General features: G+C 40.7%; 1 protein-coding gene and 1 pseudogene across 2 annotated transcripts in view; both read right to left on the bottom strand.

The window, feature by feature from the left end:
* LOC6598087 (dual specificity tyrosine-phosphorylation-regulated kinase 2) overlaps positions 1 to 3,467 on the bottom strand; it is a 54,673-nt gene extending 51,206 nt beyond the window's left edge. For both annotated transcript variants that reach the window (XM_026987425.1, XM_002023223.2), the window contains exon 1: positions 3,031 to 3,467. The gene's annotated coding sequence lies outside the window, so the exon portion shown is untranslated. The remainder of the gene's footprint in view (positions 1 to 3,030) is intronic.
* Positions 1 to 24,013, bottom strand: part of LOC113565450 — a 50,318-nt pseudogene that overhangs the window by 9,276 nt on the left and 17,029 nt on the right.

The following is a 24,013-nucleotide window of genomic DNA, read 5'->3' as shown; positions in this document are numbered from 1 at the left end:
TCCATTCTGATAATTCTGATAGCACTCGACAAGGAGTAGACAGGCATTTAGTGGCGGACTCTGATGTTCGATTTGAACTTGGGTCTAACTATAGAATATTCCTCTTCTGTTTGTATTAGGGGCTGGGTGTGGGGATACTCAAGTGTTTCGATCAGGTGAAGGCAATGACCTTAGCGCGGAGAGCGGTGTGGTGGCAGGGGAAAAGTAATTATATTCTTTGGGTAGGTCTGTTTATGTGAGCAACGCGAGATTGCGGGAATAGTGGGAGATGCGTATCGCGGAACACAAAAATATACTCAATACTACAGGGTATTCTCGCTCCGAGAGACATTCTAAAATTTCATGCAAATTGAATGGGGAGGGGGGTCACCTAACGGTGCTTTCATTGCTGTTTATTTGCTTGGACCCCCACCCCCCCCCCTCCACCCAAAAAAAAAACAAAAAAAAACTCCACTCCACTCGACGAACGACTCCACTGACGCACTCCTCTCGAGACGAGGCCCAAACTTTTGCGCACTTCATAAAAGATTGCGCAAAAAAGCAGAGCAAACAAATGAAGAAAACTACAAAATAAATACTTATAGTAATAACATTTTGGGACCGTTAGAAGAGCCAAAGCCGCCAACCTCAACCCCAGCCCCAAGTGGGGGGCCAATGTGGGTTACACTTTTACGACTCTTCACCCGAAAGCCCGCGGGCAGGCCACGAGAGATACATTTCGTTGGACGGAAGATCCCATATGCAAATTACGAGCGAAGCCAAGCCACACCTGGGGGCATCGCATAATTGTGTCACTGTGAGTGAATTTCATTAGAATTTTATATTTATTTGTCAGAGCAGCAGCAGCGGGCAGTCCTTGCCTTGCCTTCCTGGGAAATTCATTTCATTTGCATATCTTTTCGGGTGTATATTTTCCTAGATTTATTTATCGCTTTCCATAATATTTCACAGATCCTACAGTAGTTCCGCAGTTAGTCGGAGGCCCGAGGCTTTATTAATTGCATTTCACAATCCAATTAACACCCGAAACAAACTTTCGAATGTTGAAATGCCAAGATCACTCCTCCTCGGCGGATAGATAGCCTTCTCATGGAAATGAGAGACGAAATGGAAGGCCCCCAGGGAGGAGGATGACAGGAGGGCAGAACACGAGTCAATCGAGTGAAATGGAAAGCGGACAAAAGACACACAAAAGACAAGACACAAAACGTGTTGCAAATTGTATGCAGGTCAAAAAACAACACTCACACAGATTAACCGAAAGCCGAAAAGATTAATAACAATAGGGGTAAACGGCTGGAGCTGGAGCTGGGAGCTGGAGAGGGGGGGACAACCTAGCGTTGATTAGAGCCGGCCCTGAGGCCTGAGGCCCGAGGCGGATCTGCATAGAAAAGTATCTTCGAGATACACTGTCTGTCTTTTGTTTTATTTGCGGCTTGGAATGCAAAGAAATTAGATTTGAATCGATTTTGGCAATCGAACCGATTCGGATTAATTTCCCTCAGTTCCAATGGCGCTTTTTTTCTCTGTTGTGCTTATGGATTGTTCTTGAAATATGTTTGACTTTGCAACGAGGAAACAACAAACTACAAATCGGTTTATATCTGTCCTCGGAACAACATCGTTGAGTGGATCGATGTTCAGGGCAAATGGCCATCAAAATCAATCTTCTGTTTTATTTTGGGTCGATACAGAAATAAAACCTAATCGGGATTCAAACGAAAATAGCAGCATTTCCACACAGATTCGCCAAATACATGCCCCCTGTTTTATATATGTAGGTGCCTTATCTATCTATCGCTCATTCAACAAACTGCATAATCTCATTCGCCGGCTTAATTTGTTTATAAACAAATGAGAGAAATCCTCGCATGGCAGGGAGAGTGGGAGAGCGTGACAGAGTGTGATATAATACATAATTATACAATGTTTTCAGGCGATTATTCGTACGAAAAGTCATTGTACTCGACAGGCAGCCACTCGTAAAACAGAATTAATCGAAACAGAATTAAATGAAATAAAACACAACAGAATCAGCTGAGATCCCTCCTGATAACGAAATATAAATTACAGAACGGATTGTAATCGTATTGTATGTACATATGTACATATGTGTATAGAGCAATAAAATAATTGAATTATACGGAAATTCATTTCTGGAATAGGAATACGGTTTTGGTAGTGCCTTTGGCCCATTCTTTGGCTGGCAGTTCCTCACTATCTATAATCTATAAAACATCTTTCGCAGGAAAGAGATATCCCAATCTACTAATCTTTTAAGCTTTCCCATATAGCATGATCACAATGTACAAATCTATCCATTCATTGAATGATATAATTTAAGTAAATGCACAATATCTTCTAACATTAATTCATTCTTCTCCTATATATCAATATCCACTACTAATCGTATTTCTTTATCAGATCTACATACATATAAGCCACTTTAATTGTATTCAAATTCAAACGATCTATCTTATCCATTGGAATATTAATTTATCTATAATTTTCCATCTAGACAAACACATCCACCGTTCTCAGATCAGACAGTCATTCCTCTACCTGACCCATAGAAGGGGTAGAATCTTTGCGCGGTACTCATTCAATTGAAACTCGATACTTTATCCACTCACTCCATCCCTTGCCGTGCTGTACTCTCTCACACAACTTCAGTTGAGAAGGACAAGGAAAAAAGGATGGCAAAATTTCTGCAAACACACACAGCCACACAGCCACACAGCCTCACAGCCACATGGGATGCTGCACAAAAACAACTTCTAACTTCTGTTCAACTCTCTGAATGCTCTCTGCTCTCACGTACTCTCATTCTCTCTTCTAGCAACAACAAACTTCGTTTCGGGAGTTTTGCACATGGAAATATACATATATTTCCCTCTCGGTCTCTCTCTCTCTCTCCTTTGTTGTTGCATGCAGACCCCCTGCTGCAGCATCATGGGGGACTGTGAGTGGGGGGGGCGACGAATGTGTATACCTTTATGTGAGACAACAAATTTATACCGATTTTCGTACCTTTATTCAAAAATATTGAATGTTTTCCGACTTTCAAAATTATATTGCACACCGAATCACCTGGATTCTTGATTATGATTAATTCTCTAGGGTTGTTGTTGTTGTTAAACTGTTAAACACTTTAGTATCGGAATAATACTAATTATGAATTGCCTTTAATTAGTAGATTGATTTGTGATTGGATTTGTTTCTCTTTTGCTTTACTTCTCCATTCAAAAAATCACCTTGCACGTCGTCGCGTTGTGTTTGGTTCACCGTTCCACGAATTTCACTTTCGATTTTGAGCGTGGATTGGATTTGATTTCTATATCCGACTATTCCGACTCTTTGGATAACATAACAACCCGTCGTCGTTTCGTCCCGAATATTCAACAAAACGCCAAGCACGCGGAAAACAAAAACTGAGTTTTGTCTCGAACTTGGATAATTTGAATTTGTATCGAATCGAAACGGGCACGGCGTCCGCTACACAACCGCTCTGCGTGAAAAAATTTCGGCGAATTCGCGGGCTCCAACGCTGCTGTTGGGGATTCGGTTTTTGTGACTACTGTCAGCAGTGCTGCCGATTACGCTTTTTTCCCGTCAGATCTGGCTATTTTTTAAGAAGAAGTGCGAGAAAAATTTGTGAATTGCGGGAAGCGGGAATTCTGGATTTTTTGTAATTGCGTTTGGCTTTTTTCCGTCAACAAAATCTTGAATGAAAATAAAGCGATATTTATTAAATAAAGAGATAAACTATCAGCAACAGCCCTAGGCTTTGGAGTGAGGCTTATTTCTTAAACATCACCTTAATACAAAATTGATAACACCATTATTTACGTTTGTTTTCTGCTTTTGGAACTTGTTTTTATTTTCTTCTAGCTAGAAACAGCTTTTTCTTCGATAAAAAGTTGGCAGCACTGAGTGTGAGACACAGTTTTAAATGAAAGAGCAAAGACGAGCGCAATGCTCAATTTTGCGTTGATGATGACCACCTTGCCGTGCTAACACACCCTGCGCCACAGCCGAGAGAAAAACGCTGATAGTCACATGTAAAAGCAGAAAACAAACGCACTCAGAAACAACAACGGCCGGAGAGAGAGCGAGATAGAGTGAAACGGAGAGAGCAAGATAAATAACATAGAGCAAACAACATAATTGAGCTGGTCATAAAAAGAAAATAAAAACGAGAGACGAAAACAGAGAGAGAGAGCGAATATGAGAGCGAGAGAGCAGCAGAGTTTAGAGCTGTTGTGGGCACAGTGGGTCGGTAAGGGAAAATTATGGAATATAGTTCCATACAAATTATATGTCAAACAGGCATATCGACATATCTCCGCCCAGGCATATATCAGTCGAAGACATGTCGTTAAATTCTGGGCGGAATTATGTTTTTTTTTTTTAAATACATATATACATATATATACAGGCATATCCATGAAAGTCCATCGAGGGCAAGGAATAAAAAGCCAATATAAACACATTTCCATAGAATTTTGTACCTATATGTATTATTTTCTCATTTACTGAAAGTTAAATAATAAACCCATTGACATATCCTTTCATTAACTGTAACAATCTATTAAAATACGCATAAATTCACTTTTTAATTTATTTTATCTGGCTACCAATCCGGTTACTGGGTAAGTAGTTCCAGGATAACCACCTCTGGTACTAAAGGGTAATGGTTATCAGCTATAAATATTAGTAATTATTCCATTACTGGTTATCACTCAGTTTCAATATTATTTAAGCAACTTAAGAAGCTATTGCAGATGAAATTCAAATCAAAGTTAAATTCCATAGAGAAAAGGAAAAACTCTGGAACATAAAATTAAAACTAATATAAGTTTTAATAAACTACCGTAACAAAATCAAATTACCCCACCATTTATCACGAATTTCATCTGTGAAAGTTCTCACACAGTAAGGTTCCACCCCGAGTGTAAATTTATTTCGATTAATGCCAACAAACCACAACAAACACAAGAAGGCCCACATTAAATACACATTACCATTATACAGATCGATCATGTTGCATGCTAGAATGAAAGCGCCCTCGAGTGCTCATTATGAGACATCTGGTGAGTGCGAAACATGAAACACTTCAAACACGGCCCGCATATGACCGATGGCCATCGAGACTGCATTGGTGGCGCAAGGGTACCGTCCCGGATTGAATTCAACACTCCCCCGAGCCGATGACAAATGGATTGTAATCCACTGTGGACCAATGATCTTGGCACTTTCATTGAGTGCAACAACAAAGCCAAAAGGAAAACCAAGCTGAAATGCAAAACAAGTAGATCTGTAATAATCGTCGTTCCGTAATTAAAAAGTTCTGTTTGATATGGGACTCGGTGTGCTCTTATGTTCTAATAGATCCATATGTTCCTGTTACAAACTTCTCCAAGTCTACAATATACCCTTTTACTGTACTAGTACTCCGCGCCAAGCCAACATTTCCTCTGCACACGTGCTCCCCTTCATATTTGGCTCTCGTGCAGCTGGCTGGCGCTCTTTTCGCTTCCAAACACAAACACAAACAGTATAAAAGCAAACGCAAACGCTCTCTCGGTCCCGCTCTCGCGTTTGCCGTTAACGCAGCGGGTGGTGGATGGTGGATGGTGGCTGCCTTAACAGAGCACTGTTATTTTAACATTAGCCTAGCCACAGCGATAACATAAAGCATACTTTAATTAAGGAATTAAGTGTTCTTTACTCGGACTTTAGCAATCGCCTCCAATACATATGATGATAATGTGTCAACCAGACAAAGACGCAGTCCGACTCTGTGGCAATCTTCTGCGGGCACATTCCACCAGCTCTTATCAACCCACAAAAGGCACAGCAGAAGCAACAAAAATTGTTTATTCCAATTACAACACATGCCCACAGCTGGCCGCACAGCAAAGACAACAACAAAGAAAACAACAAGCCAGCAAAAAGAAAAGTAAAGGAGCAAGACCCGAAGAAAACAAGAAATGAAAACAAGCTCAGAAATCCAGAGGAAATAAAGAGGCCAGACCCAGACCAGACCAGACCAGACCCAAACCCAAACCGATCCGATCCTATGGAAATTGTCGTTTGGGGCTGTGTCTGGAATATTTATCGTATGCAATCGATGATAATACGCGATGGAGACACACGGGCTCCGGTGACTCCCAAATGGTGTCGACATGGGTGGAACGCCCACCGACAAACGCAACATCTGTTGGGGGAGAAGAGAGTCTGAAGATCGATCGGGTATGGAAATCGCTTACCATACTGGTTGTGCAAGAAGAAATGGTTGCAGATTTCAATACGAGGAAGAAAAGAGAATGTCAATTTATATATTTGTATTTCATAGCCAAAATACATCAACAGAGGCATATTAAAAGGGTTTATTGTTCGGGAACATATGCAGATGGAAATGATTTGATTTATTTGAATTCCTTAACTTAACTGATGTACCGGATCTTGTAGAACAATCCAACCATGACTTGACCTAACTAAATCATTTCAGATGACACATTTCTCACGCATTCTTCCAGCTCCGAGTGCAAATCCAGACCCCCAATAGAGTTGCATTCTTTCCAGAACTCTCCCACACTTAATATGCCGCGTCGCCCTCCCCGATTTTCCGATTTCCTTATCCGCGACCCAGCATCTATTTTACCACATTCACCCGGGCCGAAAACGCATCTTGAATGATAAGTCAAAGCTGCGAAAAACTAGAAAAACCTCCATTACGGCGACAGGGGCCAGAGTTGGGGTCCCCTACGGCACTGCTTAACGTTTTGGACATATCTTTTGCTTACAACATTTACGACAGGAAGAAATCCATCAACACGATTCTTTGGGCCGGGCCGGGCCGGGCCAAGCAGGCCAGGCTGGGCCTGCCTTCGGGCCACAAGACTTTCCATCAGAAAAAACAGCGAGGCAGAGAGGGGAAAAACATGGAAAAAGTTGCATTCAACACTCGCTTTCTTTGCGAGTCATGTTGTAATGGTCGCCCGAGGCCCTGCAGACGACTGGCCGGCCGAGGCCGACCCTTCAGCATTAGTAGGATGGTGTAAGACCCAGCTCTCCCGCTCTCCCGCTCTCCCGCACTCCCCATTCCCCAGTCCCCTCCTTTAAACACATTTTACACTGTCACGGGAAATTGTTTGTTTAACATGCGCGGCGTGTTTAAAATCACATGATGAGCAGCATTTATCAAAAACCATAAAGAAATCAAAACAGCCAAGCCACATGGGAAGAAGGGACTATGGCACTGCTCTCGCTATGAAGGCTATCGCCAGCTTTGTCTGGGCTCTCGATCTTGCAGATCCTACGCAAGTCTCCTCTGCTGCATTATTTCTTTTCTTTTTTCTGTTTTCTTGATTGCAAGTATATTTAGCTGCCTGTCTCTGAGGTCGTCGACGAGGTCTTGATTCAATCGAACGAAACGACGAGACAACGACCACCAGCTCCACCTCCAGGTCCCTCTTCCAAGAGCCCCTCCCTCCGCGCTCTCTGGGCAATCATTGGTCTTTGGTCGTGGGTCTCTGGTCTGTCTGCTCTCTCTGGCGACCTATGCTGATTTCTCGGAAAGAAATTATGATATTTCTTGTGGTCATCCGATGATGAGTGGCCGTTGTCTCATCTTTTGTTGAAAAGAACTTCTGGTTTCTTTTATTTTGCTTCTACCACCCACACGCGCAGAACTGCTGGTAGCCATGGGAATGATTACTTAATTGGACCGATTCTGGGCGTGCATTTTGCTCATGGGAGTGAGAACAGAATGTATAATTGACTAGAACGAACTTAGGTCGGAAATCACTGCAAAGGAAGGTGAAGGCTCTGCCAGATGTAGTAGGGGGTGAGGCAAGACTGATCTATGAACTATGCAACTAAAGAATATACACTCATTTTCACTAAATGGCCTCTGATTAGTCCATCTATTTATTCCCAAAAGGCTCTGCAGACTTCATAATGTTGTATGGTTCCAAGAGTGCATCTTTAGATGATTATACTTTCGGAGAGTACTTTAAATATTTGCAAGTCAAATTAATTTCTGAAAAAAAGCTTTGCATATGCATATTAATCATACAGTCTTTAATGTGATAATTACGAATACAGCACACCAGTGTCCGCAAAGCAAAAGTGAATGAGTTTACGAAATGAGTCTGCATGTGGTCCACTTCCTTGGATGTGGGCTTTAAATATCCATGCCGGTCGGCAGCTGAACGTAAATCTTCATTTGGAATCGTTTGTTCCGAACTTTTCCTTTTCCTTATTCGACAAGTTACGCCCTACGTGAACGGATAGTGGCTTGAGCAGAAGTACAGTACTACCCCCGCCTTACACCACAGACGTGGACAATTAATCACAATGAGTACGAGTATTGTACTATGTACAGTGCGTTTCATAGGTGTGAAGCCAGAGTGCAGTCGTTCGACAACTTAAGGGACATTTTCCTTTGACTTTTTTAAAGACTAAATTTTGTTTTTTTTTTATTCAATATTTTGTACAATAATGCAATATATGTACATATAACATATACAATGGCAAATCCACATTTTTAGGATCTATAATTGATATTATTCGATAACTTATATACATCATTTACAGACGTATGACGAATGTGCCAGAAGCTGCCATAATGAAACAGGGGTATATGTTCATGAATTCATATTTGATAGTGGATTAATGAAATTAGTTAATAACTAAACTCATTTGATACAGTCGATTATTGATCGATAGATCCACCTTATGAAGTATAACATCTTTCGATAGTTATCTTCATGTAATACCTACTCGATCGATTAGATTGGATTGAAGTACAGTGATTTTATAGCACTGCACCGCACTGTACGTTGGCTGGGGTTCACTCCATAATTACCAGACTGGACTGGCTCCCACTCCCCCTCGACACTTCAACTCCTTCCCCACAGACCCCTCCCCTCACTCACACTCACACAGATACACCCTGGCCCCAGGCCCGCGCACTTGATGGCTCAAAGTTAATCGGCTTTCGCAGACCCCCGAAGATAAGATGCCTGGCCCCCGCTGGCTCATTATCAAGTAACGGTTGATGCACGCATAAATTAATTATTTCACAGGGCGATGCGATCCACGAATCGAACTCAAACCCCGAACGCGGATAGAATGTTAATTACGAATCCAGAACCAAGACCGAAGTAGAAATATAAATTGAAAGAAATGTTGTGGGCCAATGTAAGCAACAGATCAAATATGTATTTGGCGATAAGATTTTCGACTCTTGAATCTGGGTTCGCTTTCCTTCGTTTTTCAAGTACTCGGAACCGGTTCTTAGTCTGCGGTTCATGACAGAAACCCATCAAACCCCCACCAATATCTAGTCAAAGTCCATCCGTCCATCCATCCATCCATCCATCCATCCATCCACCCATCCGGCAGTGTGAAATTAGTGGAATAAATCAAATTGGAAAATGGTCTTTAGGATGAAATATGGAATTGCTCTGTGGGGTAATGAGTAACCCCCCTTCGTTACAGTGGTGGGAACTTTTCCAAGTGGAAGACTGGGGGAGACTCCGTTATGTGTGGCGTGGGGCTGATTAGTACGGGGTCAAGTCTGTGCCCCCTCTCAAGAAACAGCCATCAAAACGCTCCATCTCTGACTTTGCCTGCTCCTCAAGAGCTGTGCCACATGTAATTCGATATGACGCCTTGGCACACACAACGTGGGGAAGGAATTGTGCCCGAGGAGTGGGGATGGGAATGCAGTAGAGGCCCTATACTAGAAAATCTTGCATTAGCTTCTAGTGAGCGTTGATATGATTTTCTTACGACTCGTTACCATTTCAAATTGAGCGAAATAAAAAAATATAACATTCTTATATTTCTTATAAGAAAAAAAATGAGTTTATGGATGTCTAAAATGGTGTGGCTGGAAGGGAGTAGGAATAAGAGGTGTACTAACTAGTTGAAAATGAGGCAATAAAAAGTATAAGGAAAGGATGCAATACTTACTTAGTCCAGTGGAATTCATACTTACAATGAAAAAAATGTGTTAGAGATAATTAGCTATCTAATTTTATTAATTTTATTTAATTGTGTCAGCGAACCTTTAACATAATTTGATATTGCGATGATCGATGCATGTCTTGAATAACATATTATATAGAAAACTATAGGGAACTGAAAATGTGGGAAAAACCAAGCATATAATCGATAAGATGTCAGCTGGAATAAATTGGATATAGTAAACATTTGCTGATCTTATGCTAGAAATCAAAGAATTTTAACAACTAATGGGTGTCGTTTGCTGGGTATAATACGATCTTTACAGGGAAACCTACATATATGCGATAGGAAGTTGCTTAAGAAAAGAATAGAATTTCCAAAATAATTCAATAATGCACAATTTTAATTTTAAAATAGATTTGAATGCAAGATTCTGTAATGGAATTTGCATTGCAGATCGCAGACCTTGAAATCGTTCGTGATCTTGACTAATACAGAAATTCGTACATATACTCGTATGTGAAAATGGAAAAACCAGCTTCCCCACTTGACCTACTCTGCATGCAATTGCCGTAATTAAAACCTTCAAATAGAGGTCTTCGCATTTCCATACTCGTGGACTCGTAGTTTACAGTCCAGAAGACACGAACAACCGATGTGTGCGAGAAGAAACAGCGACCCAGGCATAGACCTTGCACAACCGCCGAACCGCCGGAGAGATCATCCAAGCGATCCCCAGCGACGACCCACATACCACATAAAAGGCCGAAAATATGAAAATGGGAAAATTACTACATTTTTGCCGGCACAAGTACTGTAATCGCGAGGTAAGTGAAATTTTTCAGTCGGCCCAAGACGATTTGCGTCATAGAAAGGTCGCTTTCTGCACACCCTAATGGGTTAATTACTCGCACAGTGCAAGGGTTAGGCTCGCAAAGGTTTTTGTTTGCTTTTGTTGAGGAAAATCTGTTCATTTGGAAATGTTTAAATCTTTACAGCTTCAGCGGACTGCATTCCCCCGTCTCACTGGCATAAACAAACGCAAAATAGAGCGCCAATCATAAATATGCCCACTCTTTGCTGGCGTACAAACAGCACGAAAAATGCCAAAAAGTGCAGCGAAGTCTTTGCATCACTCAGCAACTGGGAAACTATAAAATGCACGCGCTGCAATCCGCCGAAGGCGGGAAAATAGGGAAAAGAATTTTTCTTCCGCTGCAGCGCGCTGTTCGGGGAGTACAAACAGCTAAGGCAAAATACAATTTTGAGGCACGCACTGGTCTGTGCCAGATGCTTCGGGAAACGTTTTCCCAGGCAGGAATAGTGGGAAACTAATGGCGCCATATAGGGGAGGGGAAGGTCTATATGCAAAGATCTACAGAATCTCTGGGGAAATTTCTTAGGGGCTGAAACGTAAAGAACATATAAACAAAGAAATGCTTTTTTGAATATTGTGAACAATTTTGATGAAAGTCAAATAATTTTTACCATGAAGGCATGGTTAAATCCAAAAATTTGCTACTCACATATTCCTAGCAGAAGGGCAAGCCGATGTGCGCTGCTGTATTCCAGCAATTAGACTAACAATCAAGAAAAATTATAGATAAACTGAACTAGGTATGGATGTTTAGTTATTTCAAGAACAAAATAGTTAGTAGAGGTACAGGGAGATTTCTGCTAAGCAAAGATCTATAACGCGGAAGGAACAGCTGACTTTTTACGTTTTCCTTCAATGATAATCACCATTTTTGAGTAATTTTTATAAAACTTAGAATCAATCATTAATTTTGATAAAAAATATAAAACTAAAATATACTGATTATATTTGATTTTTAATTTGTTTGCTCACACTAAAACTCAACATTAATTTAAGGCTAGTGTGTTCGAATGTTCGCCAATATTATTGCATATACTTGTAAAGAGACCACAAAGCTATTTATTTTTTTTTTTTCTAATAAATACTTTTAAGAAATAATGAATTCATAAATATTTATGATTTTTAGGCTATTTCGCCTAAATAAATCTCAAAGGTGTAGTTCTCAATATAGCCAAATCCTCTGTTGTAAAATACTTCGTCTCTCACCGCGGCCATGCTGCCTACTTCGCTTCGTCTGTTCTTGAATGCCACAGAATCCTACAACAAATACACAGTGCTTGGCAGGGCGCAGTCGGTCCCAGTCTCGGAGAAAAATACCTCGTCCTGCCCAAGGCATACGATATGTAATTGTATGATTGGGACCGACTTTAACACGTCGCCAAGGACTGACTGTTGCTGTTGTTGCTGCAAGTTAGAGCGAAAGATAATATGTTGTAGGATTCTGGGACCGACTCAGCTGCCCAGACTAGCTAAACAGACGTGCTGAATAGACGAAGTCGAGAAGGAAGCGGGCGGCAGTCTGAAACGAGGCGGGGCGTTACGGGGTTTTTTGGTCCCTCATGCAACATTTTGATATTGCAGTATAGTCTTTGATTTCACTGACATTAATACAAATATATGTTTATTGGTCAACTAAATTAGGCTGAAGTAAAGTTAGAAAATAATTTTGGTACAGAGTTATATAGAAATGGGTTATTTTTGACTTTTTAGGTTTTTTCTGGCATAGTGGACATTTTAGCGGAAATGCCCACGGCGGAAATGAACCCAGCGATACGCCGTGCTCTATTACATACCAATATTCCGTACAAAATATGGATTTCAATGGTGAGCGAGCAGACCCTATAATAGCCCATAGCTATAGCCCATAGCCAATTTAATCAACCTCCAGGACAGCAGAGTTTATGCGACTTGGTAAAAATCAATCAAAACAGGAATAATATAATAATATATACAAGTAAGGGGCAAGCACCGTGCACTCACTTGCCGAAGCAAAAAAAAAAAAAAAATCCACCGATTTATCTAGAATTTACGTGCAGAAACTTATAGCCGATCAGACAAGGTCAGACATTTCATTTGGCCCTCATATGCTCTTGTATAAAATATCGGAAAAACGGCCCAAATTAAATTATCAGGCGACGATGACGATGACCGAATATTTCTTTGTATAATAGAGAGGTAAAAATATTTTTTTGATTAAATAAGGACCAAAAAATAATAAGACAAACTTTGTGGGTTTTTAAATGTTCCCTTAAATTATAAAAGAATTTATGAAAGTAATCTTAAACCTCTGCAACAAACAAAGAAGCCATGATTTTTATTCCTCGATGTATAAATAAATGGTACTTTAAAGCATTTTACATCTTTGTGTAATCATAAATATTTATCACACACAGTCTGAGAGGAATGTGCAAAGCAGTTCATCCATTCCAGAGTAAATAAATAAGAGAAATGAGAAATCCGAGCCGAATGCTGACTGACCCACTAAATAAATGCTCGTTACACAACCTTTGTACATCAGTTGTAAAAAAATAATTGAAATGCGAAATTTACTAATAAGTGCCTTGAACTTTAGCTAGAGGGAGCAAAAAACTCATCAGAAACAATAAAGTGTTGGGATACAGGATACAGGATACAGGAGCAGCTTGTGTGGTAACGAGTAGATGCTGATTCACCGAAAGGGTAATCTCTCATACGAGGTTGCCTCCTGTCTTACCATATCTGTCGGACTGTCTGTTGGTGCGTGGAAATGTCAGGCACTCATTCACATGCAGACTTCCGAGATGCGACAGACCAGACGTAGGCAAATTGAAGAGCAATGAGTGGTCATGGCTGCTGGGCTTCATCTGTACGTGGTACTCCTAGCAGAGGATTCCGAAATGTGCTAAGATATGTGAAGACACAGTGTGCTATAATTAATTCGAAGGGAAGGGAGGAAACGAAAAGTGGTTTAATCCCTAGGATTTGTATCCCTATTCTGTGCCACTTTATACACAAATATGGACTATTTCCAATAAAAATAATATAATAAAGTATTAAGAGACTAGATTCAGGGATTGATTAAAAAATGTCTTAAAAATATATGAAGAACTTGCATTGCCAAATCGCTGTTTCGCTGTTAACATCCGTGTAATGTTACATTTTCTTCACATTATAAGAAATCAGCTTTGTATGGATTGTAGGCACAGTTGAAAAGAAGGAATACGTGTGATAAGTCATGGAGATATTGGAGCTCCAACTTTGGCTGGTTGTCTTGGCGATCCCAATACACTGCGGTAGTAATCAATGCTTTCCTGTTGTAACCCCCGAATGCCATAATATTACAGACAACAAAGAGAATGGTATACCCCCACGTGCACCTCCAAACAATAAAAAATATGACGAAGATATATGGGATGGAGAATGTGGTTTTGTGTATCCACAAGGGAACAGGGAAAATCCACCAAAATATCTGGACTATGACGATTATTCCGGCGCTGGGAACCCCTCCTCTTGGACTTGGCAGCCAGAGCACAATTCATACACGAAACGCCTAACGTATAGTCAAGTCCAGGTCAAAGGTTATCCAGACTCTAGTACGAAAGGAAAAGATAACCCAGCAGACTCTAGCAAGAAAGGTCTAAACCCCTCTGGGATTTGGGAGTCAGTAAAAAATTCATTCAAGAAAATCATAAATGAAGGGAAACAGCAGACAGCACAGATAAGTGGTAGGCTTAAAAGCAGGAACCTACTTAGAAGATCAGTAATAAGGAAGCTTTTAAGAGGATAAGTTGACTGGTGCTCCTATTTTCAAAAAACGCAAGATTTTTCCATTTTCAAAACGAAATGAAAAGTAAACGCTCTTCTATACAACAAAACTAACTTTAATTACAAATGAAAAAAATTGTTGCCTTATTGATGCATTAACATAAATTTGATACCATTACCAGTTTAATTTTGTTTGTGTCTTCTTTATATATCTTTTTTTTTTAACCCAACCTCAAAATTGGTTCTGAAATAATTATTGAGCTACTAGTTGTAGGTGTTTTGCAGCGCCAATTAGAGTGAAATGCTTAGCAAAGCGACTAGAGCGGAAGAAATGAACGAAAAAAATCCTATTCTTGCTTACAGACACAAATAGGTGGATTACCTACTATGACAACAATGTTTCTTCTTGAGTAGTATTTTTTAGCCTGTCTATTTTTGAAAAAGGAGCTCGAGGCTGAGGGAAATGGTTAAGGCGGACGACCAAATGGTCAAATGAAGATAAGTAAATTGTCAATTAAATTCCTTAAAAATAGGAAGACTTTAATGGCCTTTCGGAGCAGATTATCTGCTTGCCAAATAGCAGCAAATTATTGGTCTTCAGCCGCACATTTTTATTGTTACAAGTTTCTATAATATTCCTAACCGTTCTCTCGATTCTTGCTCTTCGTTATCAACGTGTTGGGGGCCGATCGGGGATAAAAATCGTTATCCCCACAATGGCTATTATTAGGAAACACTCATCTAAAACAACTAATTGTTGGGAATAGGATACAGGAGCAGCTCGTGTGGTATTAACGAGTAGATGCTGATGCATCATCAGTAGCTGAAAGGGTAGTCCCCCACACGAGGTTGCTCCCCGTCTCCCCCTATGTCTGTCTTACTGTCTGTTGGTGCGTGCAAATTTTAGGCACTCAATCATATGCAGACTTCCGAGATGCCACAGACCAAATGTAGGCAAATTGAAGAGCAACCAGTGGCCCGGGCTGCTGGGCTTCCTTTGTCCGTGGTAGTCGTTGCCAAGGATCCCGAAATGTTTTAAGATACGTCAAGCCACATTGTGCTATGATTAATTCCAAAGGAAGGGAGGAGGCGAAAACTGGTTAATACCTAGGATTATTTTTATTGGACTATTTACCGGTTAAAATAGTCGGGCAGCTTAAATATTGTAAATTATTTCCAGTGGTGCGGCCCAAAGGAAATGCATTTTGTTGTTTGGTTGTCATTTGCAATGCCCACTGTAAAGAACTTTTGTTACCGCAAATGCAGCGGAATTAATTCGTCTCTTCATATTGCCTCCATCAATCATTCATACTCGTCTTAGCAGCGGACCCGAGCAGCTCTAACGCTCTCGGGCTATCCAATTTGGGCCATCAGCCCTTGAATTTTCTGTATTGAGCTAACAGTTAAGTTTCGCAGCTATTAGATTAACATCCAACAGCATTAATCGTTCACCCAGTTAACCATAAATACAATATACATACGCGATAAGTTGGTTGACATATGCAAATACTCGTAAATTGTGACTTATATACAAACCCTAGACTTTCATTCAATTCAAAACTCTCAACAGTTATTAAAAACGTAAAGCAGCTTAACAAAAATAATAAAGTAATGTATTAAAAGAGTAGCTTCAGGGACTGATTTAAAAATTTCTTGTATCTATGAAGAACTTTCATTGCCACATCGCTGTTGCGCTGTTAACATCCGTGTAATGTTACATTTTCCTCACATTATAAGAAATCAGCTTTATATGGATTGTAGGCACAGTTGAATAGAAGAAATACGTGTGATAAGTCATGGAGATATTGGAGCTCAGACTTTTGCTGGTTGTCTTGGGGACTATCTACATGCCGATCCCAATACACTGCGGTGGTAATCAATGCTTTCCTGTTGTAACCCCCGATTGCCATGATATTACAGACAACAAAGAGAATGGTATACCCCCATATACATCTCCAACCAACTCAAAAGAAGACAAAGATGGATTGAAAAAAGTATGTGATTTTGTGTTTCCACAAGGGAACAGGGAAGATCCACCAAAATATCTGGACTATGACGATTATTCCGGCAATGGGATGGGATCCTCTTGGATTTGGCAGCCAGAGCACAATTCATACACGAAACGCCTAACGTATAGTCAAGTCCAGGTTGGAGGTTATCCAGACCCTCGTAGGAAAGGAAAAACTAACGCAAGAGACTCTAGCAAGAAAGGTCTAGACCCCTCTTGGATTTGGCAGCCAGAACACAATTCATTCACAAAACTCCTAAATTTAAGTCAACTGCAAGTGGGCTTCAAAAGGAAACCTAACACAGTAAAGAGAAACCGTAGGCTTATCGTTTTGTCTCCCGATTTCACAAAACGCAAGATTGTTCCATTTTCAAAATGGAAGCATTTTCCTCGCCGAAATGAAAAGTAAAGTTAAGTTAAAGTACAACAAAACTAATCGTGATTGCAAAAGAAATGAGGGACGGTCGGACGGACATGGCTCAATCGACTAGGCTATTAATGCTGATCAAGAATATATATACTTTATGGGGTCGGAAACGCATTTTCGCCACATTTTCAGCACAAATCTAATATACCCATGCCCTATAATCTTTTTGGGTATTGGGTATAAAAATAGATGTCTTATTGATGCATTACCATAAGATTAATACCATTTGGTTTTTGATACCAGTTCGTTGAATAAAAAGGTGTTGCATCTTAGAGGTCCTTTTGTTTCGTTTTGCTTCAAAACAAGCAATTGAAAAAATAAATTCAATTTTAGCACGCTGTTTATATACGCAGCAACCAGGTCATGGAGAGAAAGATATCACAGAATCATGAGCCTATCAAAAATTTGTGACTAGAGATCCCTAGAGAGCAGATATTATAAAAAATAAAACGAGTCGGCACAGAGGGGCAAGATTTGACTCACACTACGAACTGTTTCAGAATTCTCGTTTCCTTACTATCAGGGGCATTTTGGATGGAGCCGAGTTGCCACTAATTTTGGGCACAGGTGCATCTCATTCTATAATCAAGAGAGGTACAGCTAAAGGAAATGTGGAGCCACTCAACGGGATACGCCTGCGCACGGCTACAGGTGAAGAGTCGCATATAATAGGCATGATAAAAAAAGACTATAAAACCATTGATTGTGCATCTCTCCAGAAAGTCGGTGGGGCATGAGCCTGGCATGAGAGTCGCTCTATGTCTGTCGCGAACTCTTGAAGCGACTCCCAGCAACGTTGTAACCTGCCCTTCAGTTCCAAGCGATGAGCTTCCCGCATGTGATCACCTCCATCTCGACTCCCCAAGGCACGCTTAGCAGCCTCGTTATTCAATTTATCTTCGTCGGGAATCGATTGTAGCACCTCAGCAGCAAGACCCTTCAGGGAAAGCACTTCAGCTTCCGTCCAATTATTCCTCGACGCTGACATTTCGAATTGAGTCATGAAAACACCAAATGTTGTTGTGCCATCAAAACTAGGTGTATGGAACTTCGGTTTGGCTGCTGTCATGTTGTTGACAGAAACACCCAATTCCAATTGACGGAATCGGTCCACGAGCCGATCTTCGAGACGATTTTCTACTTGCCCAATTCATCAAGACGTGTGATCTCCTCATCCAGACGCTGAACTGCTTCTGAGTTTTCCTGGAGTTGCTTGTCAACGCTGGCCCATTTCTCTTCCATCTGCTTAGTCATACATCCTAGTTTCTGTGATTGAGCTTCACCATGATCCTTCACTTCTTTTATCATTTGTTGTTGTTGGTCACGTTGACCATTCATCTGCAGCATCATCTGTTGTTGTGGGAACATCATCATTTATTCGGCCGATCGGGGATAAAAAAGCTATTTCCGCAATAGCTATTATTAGAAAACAACTAATTGTTGGGAATAGGATACAGGAGCAGCTCGTGTGAGATTATCGAGTGGCTGCTGATGCATCATCACCAAATGGGAGTCTCCCACACGAGGTTGCTTCCTGGCAAATTGTAGAGCAACCAGAGGCCATGGCTGCTGGGCTTCTTCTGTCCGTGGTAGTCCTAGCTGAGGATCCCGAAATGTTTTACGATATATGTCAAGCCACATTGTGCCATAATTAATTCGAAATAAAGGGAGGAGGCGAAAACTGGATATCCCTAGGATATTTTGTTTTTGATTATTTACTAATACAAATTGTTGGGTCAAGCAGCTTAAATATTGTAAATTATTTCTAGAGGTGCGGCCCAAAGGAAATGCATTTTGCTGTTAGTTGTCATTTGCAAAGCCAACTGGCTTTGGCTAGTTGTCTTGGCGATCCCAATACACTGCGGTAGTAATCAATGCTTTCCTGTTGTAGCACACGATTGCCTTAATATTACAGCCAACAAAGAGAATGGTATACCCCACGTGCACGTGCATGTGCAAAATGTTACTTAGGAGCTAAAAAAGGATATACGTAAGGCAGAAAGAAAAGAATGGAGCAATTTCTGCTCCAACATCGAGAAAGTACCAGAAACCGCAAGACTCCAGAAGCTGATTTCAAAGCAGCCCATCAACCAAAAAGCATCGGGACCTAGCAGCCGAGGTACAACCACTGGGCTATAGATTCCTTCACGGGCATAAAAGCAACTGGACTGGACGAAATATTCTACAACTGCCCGGTTCTCTTACTGGCAAGAAGAAAATAGCTGGGCGGCCCGGTTCTGGCATCACTGGAAGATGACTCCAACAGAACGAGAAAGGAACTCCTTGCCTTTGTTAAAACTTTGCTTTAAAATCTCATTAGCACTCCCGCGACAGTTAATACTCTCCTATCCGGATAACTTAGGGCCAGCCGAGTTCGGGCTATCTACGGCACCCTTTACCAAGTAGTGCACAAATCACACCAAGCTTTCGTCTACGATTAACTAAGGATAGAAGGTTTATTCAAAGCAATCTATTAGGGAAAGAGGGAAATCCCCACCAGCATCTCAGTTGAGGCCACACGAAGAAAAAAGTAAAAAGTTATACTGTATAGATTTTTTACGGTACTAGTGTACTTTGTACTAAAATCGGACGAACTATGTATATAAAATTACGATCATCAACTAACAAGGGGCCAGAACAATGAAATTACATAACATTACATTTCAAGGCATTAACAAATTTAACAAATTTAACAAATTTGCACAACACCAAGACTGAAAGTTTTTGAGATCGGATTGAAAGCGAGAGAGTGAAATGAAATATCCTTATACTGAACACAGAGTTTGTTAATTACGAAGGCAGGCCATGAACGGTGTGAAAAGTAAGGGGCCTAGATGGCTGGTACCCTTTGGTACTCCTGAAGAACACTTTTCTGGTGAAGAGAGACAGTTCTTAAAGAGGACTCTCGTAGACCTGAAACAAAGGAAGCTAGAAATCGTAGCTACAGTTTTTGTGCTAAAAGTCGAATGCTTTACAGAAATAGTTGTAAATAACATCCACCTGTAAACTTCCTTGAAAACCTCTAAACAGGTGAACTCTAATCAATTTGCGGTAAGTTTCTGTCAAGCCACATTGTGCTATGATTGATGCGAAAAGAAAGAGGAGGCGAGAACTGGTTTAATGCCTAGGACTTACATATATCTCTATTCTGTGCCATTATATATAAATATATATATATTAATATGGCCTATTTACCAATAAAAATAATAAAATAAAGTATTAGAAAAGGGGGTTAGTATTATTCAGGGATGGATTAAACAGTTTCTCATATGTATGCATGAAAAACTTGCATTGCCACATCGCTGTTCCGCTGTTAACATCCGTGTAATATTACATTTTCCTCACATTATAAGAAATCAGCTTTATATCGATTGTAGGCACAGTTGACTAGAGGGAATACGTTTGATCAGTTATGGAGATACTAGAGCTCCGACTTTGGCTGGTTGTCCTGGGGATTATCCATATACCGATCCCAATACACTGCCGTCATCGACGTGCACCCCGATCCGATGCAATAAATACTGAAGATTTTCGAGATTTGAAATGGGATGGAACATGTGCATTTGTGTCACGAAAAGAAAGCAACGAAGATCCACCAAAATTTCTGGACTATCAGGACCATTCCGTCATTCAGAGAGAAAGCAGACCAGGCTTAAAGCCAGGGATAGACCCCTCTTGGATTTGGCAGCCAGAACACAAGTCCTATACGAAACTCCTAACGCCAGAGCAACTCAGGGTGAAAGGTTTTCCCGAAAATCGCAAGAAAGGAAAAAAAAACACAAATAAGAAAGGGCTAGACCCCTCTTGGATCTGGCAGCCAGAACACAATTCATTTACGAAACTCCTAAATAAAACTCAACTCGAAGAATCGATCAAGAATGATAAACGTAAGAAACCAAGCAAATCAAGAAAACCAAAGAAAAGAACCGGTAGGCATAGACACAGGCAGGCTCTTAGAGAATCAGTGATAAGGAGTCTTTTAAGAGGATAAGTTGATCCCACTTTCGGTTTGATAAAAAACCCACAGAGAATCGCCAAGAGCCATGGTATTGAATGGTATTGCGGTCCGAAAAGCACCCAGCGAACTCTGAAATAAATATAAAAAAAATATATATTGCTTAAAATTCTTGCAGTTATTTTTAGTCTAATTGAATTTTCACAAAAACCGATCGCCAGCTTTTTAGTTTTTGAATGTATATGATGCATGAAAAATCAATCATAATAAAAAAAATGTATATATTTTAACAACTATCTGTTCTTAAATCATTTTTAATAGACTTTCGACCTCTCCCCGTATATATAATATATTTTCCTGTGAATTTTGAAACACGCATTTATTTCAACGTCTCATTTCTGTGAAAATCGCATGGATCATTTTCAGCGAACTCAATGACAAATGGTTTTAGCAGTCTCTTAATTGAGTCAAAAGGTATTTCATGGAATGCCTCTTACACCGAATCCATTGTGAAATAAATGAAAAGCCGAAAGAAATTTCAATAAATATGTACAGATATTTCCTTTTGTCTGCGTTCAGTATACGGAAGCTTGTTTCAGATGGAAATAGCCAACAGAGAATGATATCGGGCGGGCATATTTGGAATGAAATATTTCACATTACCGAATTAATTTGGCGCAGATCGGGGGAACAGAGTCGGAGACAAAGCACGAGGAAATGGGAAAAATGGGAAGGTCAGCCACCTGAACCGGGTGCTGGAGAGAGACTGACTTCTCTCGCCTATTAATCAACAAGTGTCTGTGACAGGTCCAGACAGGCGTGGCCTGGCCTGGCCTGGCCAGGCCTGCACACTGCGAATCGACAGCACTGTGAGTAATATGTTGTATATTATATATTTCAATCCATGTAAAACTCTCACATCAGATTTCTCAAGTCACGCAAATGTTTTTTTCAAGGCGGAAATTGCACAGAGTTCGATACAAAACGGAAGTCAAGTCCCCGCGTAGCAAAGGATAGCAAGTAAAAGTCTCTTATGGACAGATCGCATGCCAGCCAACTACTGGAGAAAAAATGCCTTGTCCAGGAGTAAGAAATGAGGTTTGGATGATCGGATGATGGCGTAGACTTGCGTGTTTCATTTTCACAGCGAAATTAAATTATTAAACGAAAGGAGCTTGAGGAATATTATTTTCGCTCACACGCCGAAGAGGGGGTGCTCTTCAGAGATAATAAAATAAAATATTCCTTGAGTAGTTTGATATATTGATAGACTGATAGATGAAGTTAAAATAGTTTCGTATAGTAGGAAATGGTAGGGGGCAGCAGCAGCCAGCACACGGGGGGCAGGGGCCTATGCGTGACGATGCTGCTCGGAAATAGTATCTTGAATTTCTCTATACTCTTTAAATTGATCTAACAAAAAAAAACACCCACTATTTTAAATCTCTTTTAAAGTATCTTCTGTCTCATACAAAAAAAACCAACATACTCAAACAAGCTCTTCCCTAAAAAATGGTAACTAACTTTTGTTTTTGATTGTCCGGCAGCCAAATATATTTAATGGGCAAAATTGCCCGAACACCGTTTATAAAAGTTATTAGAGTGCGTCAACGCCAGCAAACGAAAACGCAAAGACAAACCCCAAACAAAACAAAAACAAAAACAAACAACCTCAATGATTGCCTGCTGTGGGACTCGATGGATGATCAAATTTGCTGTTGCCGCCGCAGTCGTTGCCCAAAAGTGATCATTGACCGTCACGCCTGACGCCCGAAAGCGCTTTCCAAATCCGTGGGCCCCGCTGGTGAGTGGGCGGGTGGGTGGTCGAAGTGGGGGACGGAGATTATCGCTTTCATCGGATGATATGTACATATGCACGGGTTACCTAGAGAGTCAGAAACGAAAACAAACGGTCGCCCGATGGGAGTGCGCCATGGAAAATTAGATTATAGAAAAAAAAACAAGAACAAGACCGAGCAAAATCTACCGTAGTGTGAATAAACTTTTGTTTTGTTTTGTTTTGTTTTGGTGTTGTAGGGGGCAGCAGCAGCCAGCACACGGGGGGCAGGGGCCTATGAGTGACGATGCTGCTCGGTTGTGTTTAGATTAAAATAAATTGGTAGAGGTCGGCGCTGGGGAACACGCTTCCGAATGGTTGCCATGTGTGTGGATTTTACGGCCACGTTAATAGATTGCCTTCAAAATACATACATATATGTTTCAGCTAAATACGCGCAACGGTGTGTAGTATATTCGATTTTGATGGATTACAATAGGAATTGACGGTAGTGGAAACTGACTTCATCGAGATGAAGTTATAGAAGTTATAGAAGAATAAAGAAATAAACTGATAGAGATAATATCTAATAAAATAAGTAAGGACGAAGGTAAAGTAGTTCTTATAGATTATAGATGGTCAAATTGTTGTTGAATATACTGACCATTTAAGCCAACAATAGAGAGTTCTTGGCTTATCCGTTTTGTTTGTCCTCTGATGATTCACTGATTCAATCAGTCGTTCTACGTTATCCCTTTTTATCACTCATTTTCCAAGCGAATTGCACAGTTTGAAGCCCTTGCTTTAAGCCCTAAAAGAAATCCTAATAGATCCCATTTGCACGCCACAAATGTTGAAGGGAGTGTTGCCAAGCATCAAGCTGAATTACCCACCCCAGGCTCTACGCAAGCAATACGAAAGGCCTGCACAGACAGAACTCATCATTCCCTTATGTGTCTATAGACTGGTGTTTTATGTATCACTTTCTCTTGTTTCCTATGTATCCACAGGCACAGCCCGGACATTTACGGGGAACAGGAAAGGCGGAGAGGCAAGTCCTGTCGGATGGCCTGCGCCACAGCATCCAGGCAGACGACGAAGGGTGCCCTGGATGCATCATCATCATCTATCCGCCATTCGCTTTCAAACAGGATACAGAAACAGTCCCAGCCAAGCCATCCTGCCAAATGTGCTTTCGCCTTTCGTTTAAGATACAACATTTTAGCCTAATTATGCATTTACTT

This window comes from Drosophila persimilis, unplaced genomic scaffold (genome assembly GCF_003286085.1).
Source record: "Drosophila persimilis strain 14011-0111.01,24,50 unplaced genomic scaffold, DperRS2 tig00000124-arrow-pilon, whole genome shotgun sequence".
Lineage (NCBI taxonomy): Eukaryota > Metazoa > Arthropoda > Insecta > Diptera > Drosophilidae > Drosophila > Drosophila persimilis.
Note: the sequence above shows the minus strand (reverse complement) of the source record. Positions and strands in the feature narration are given on the sequence as shown.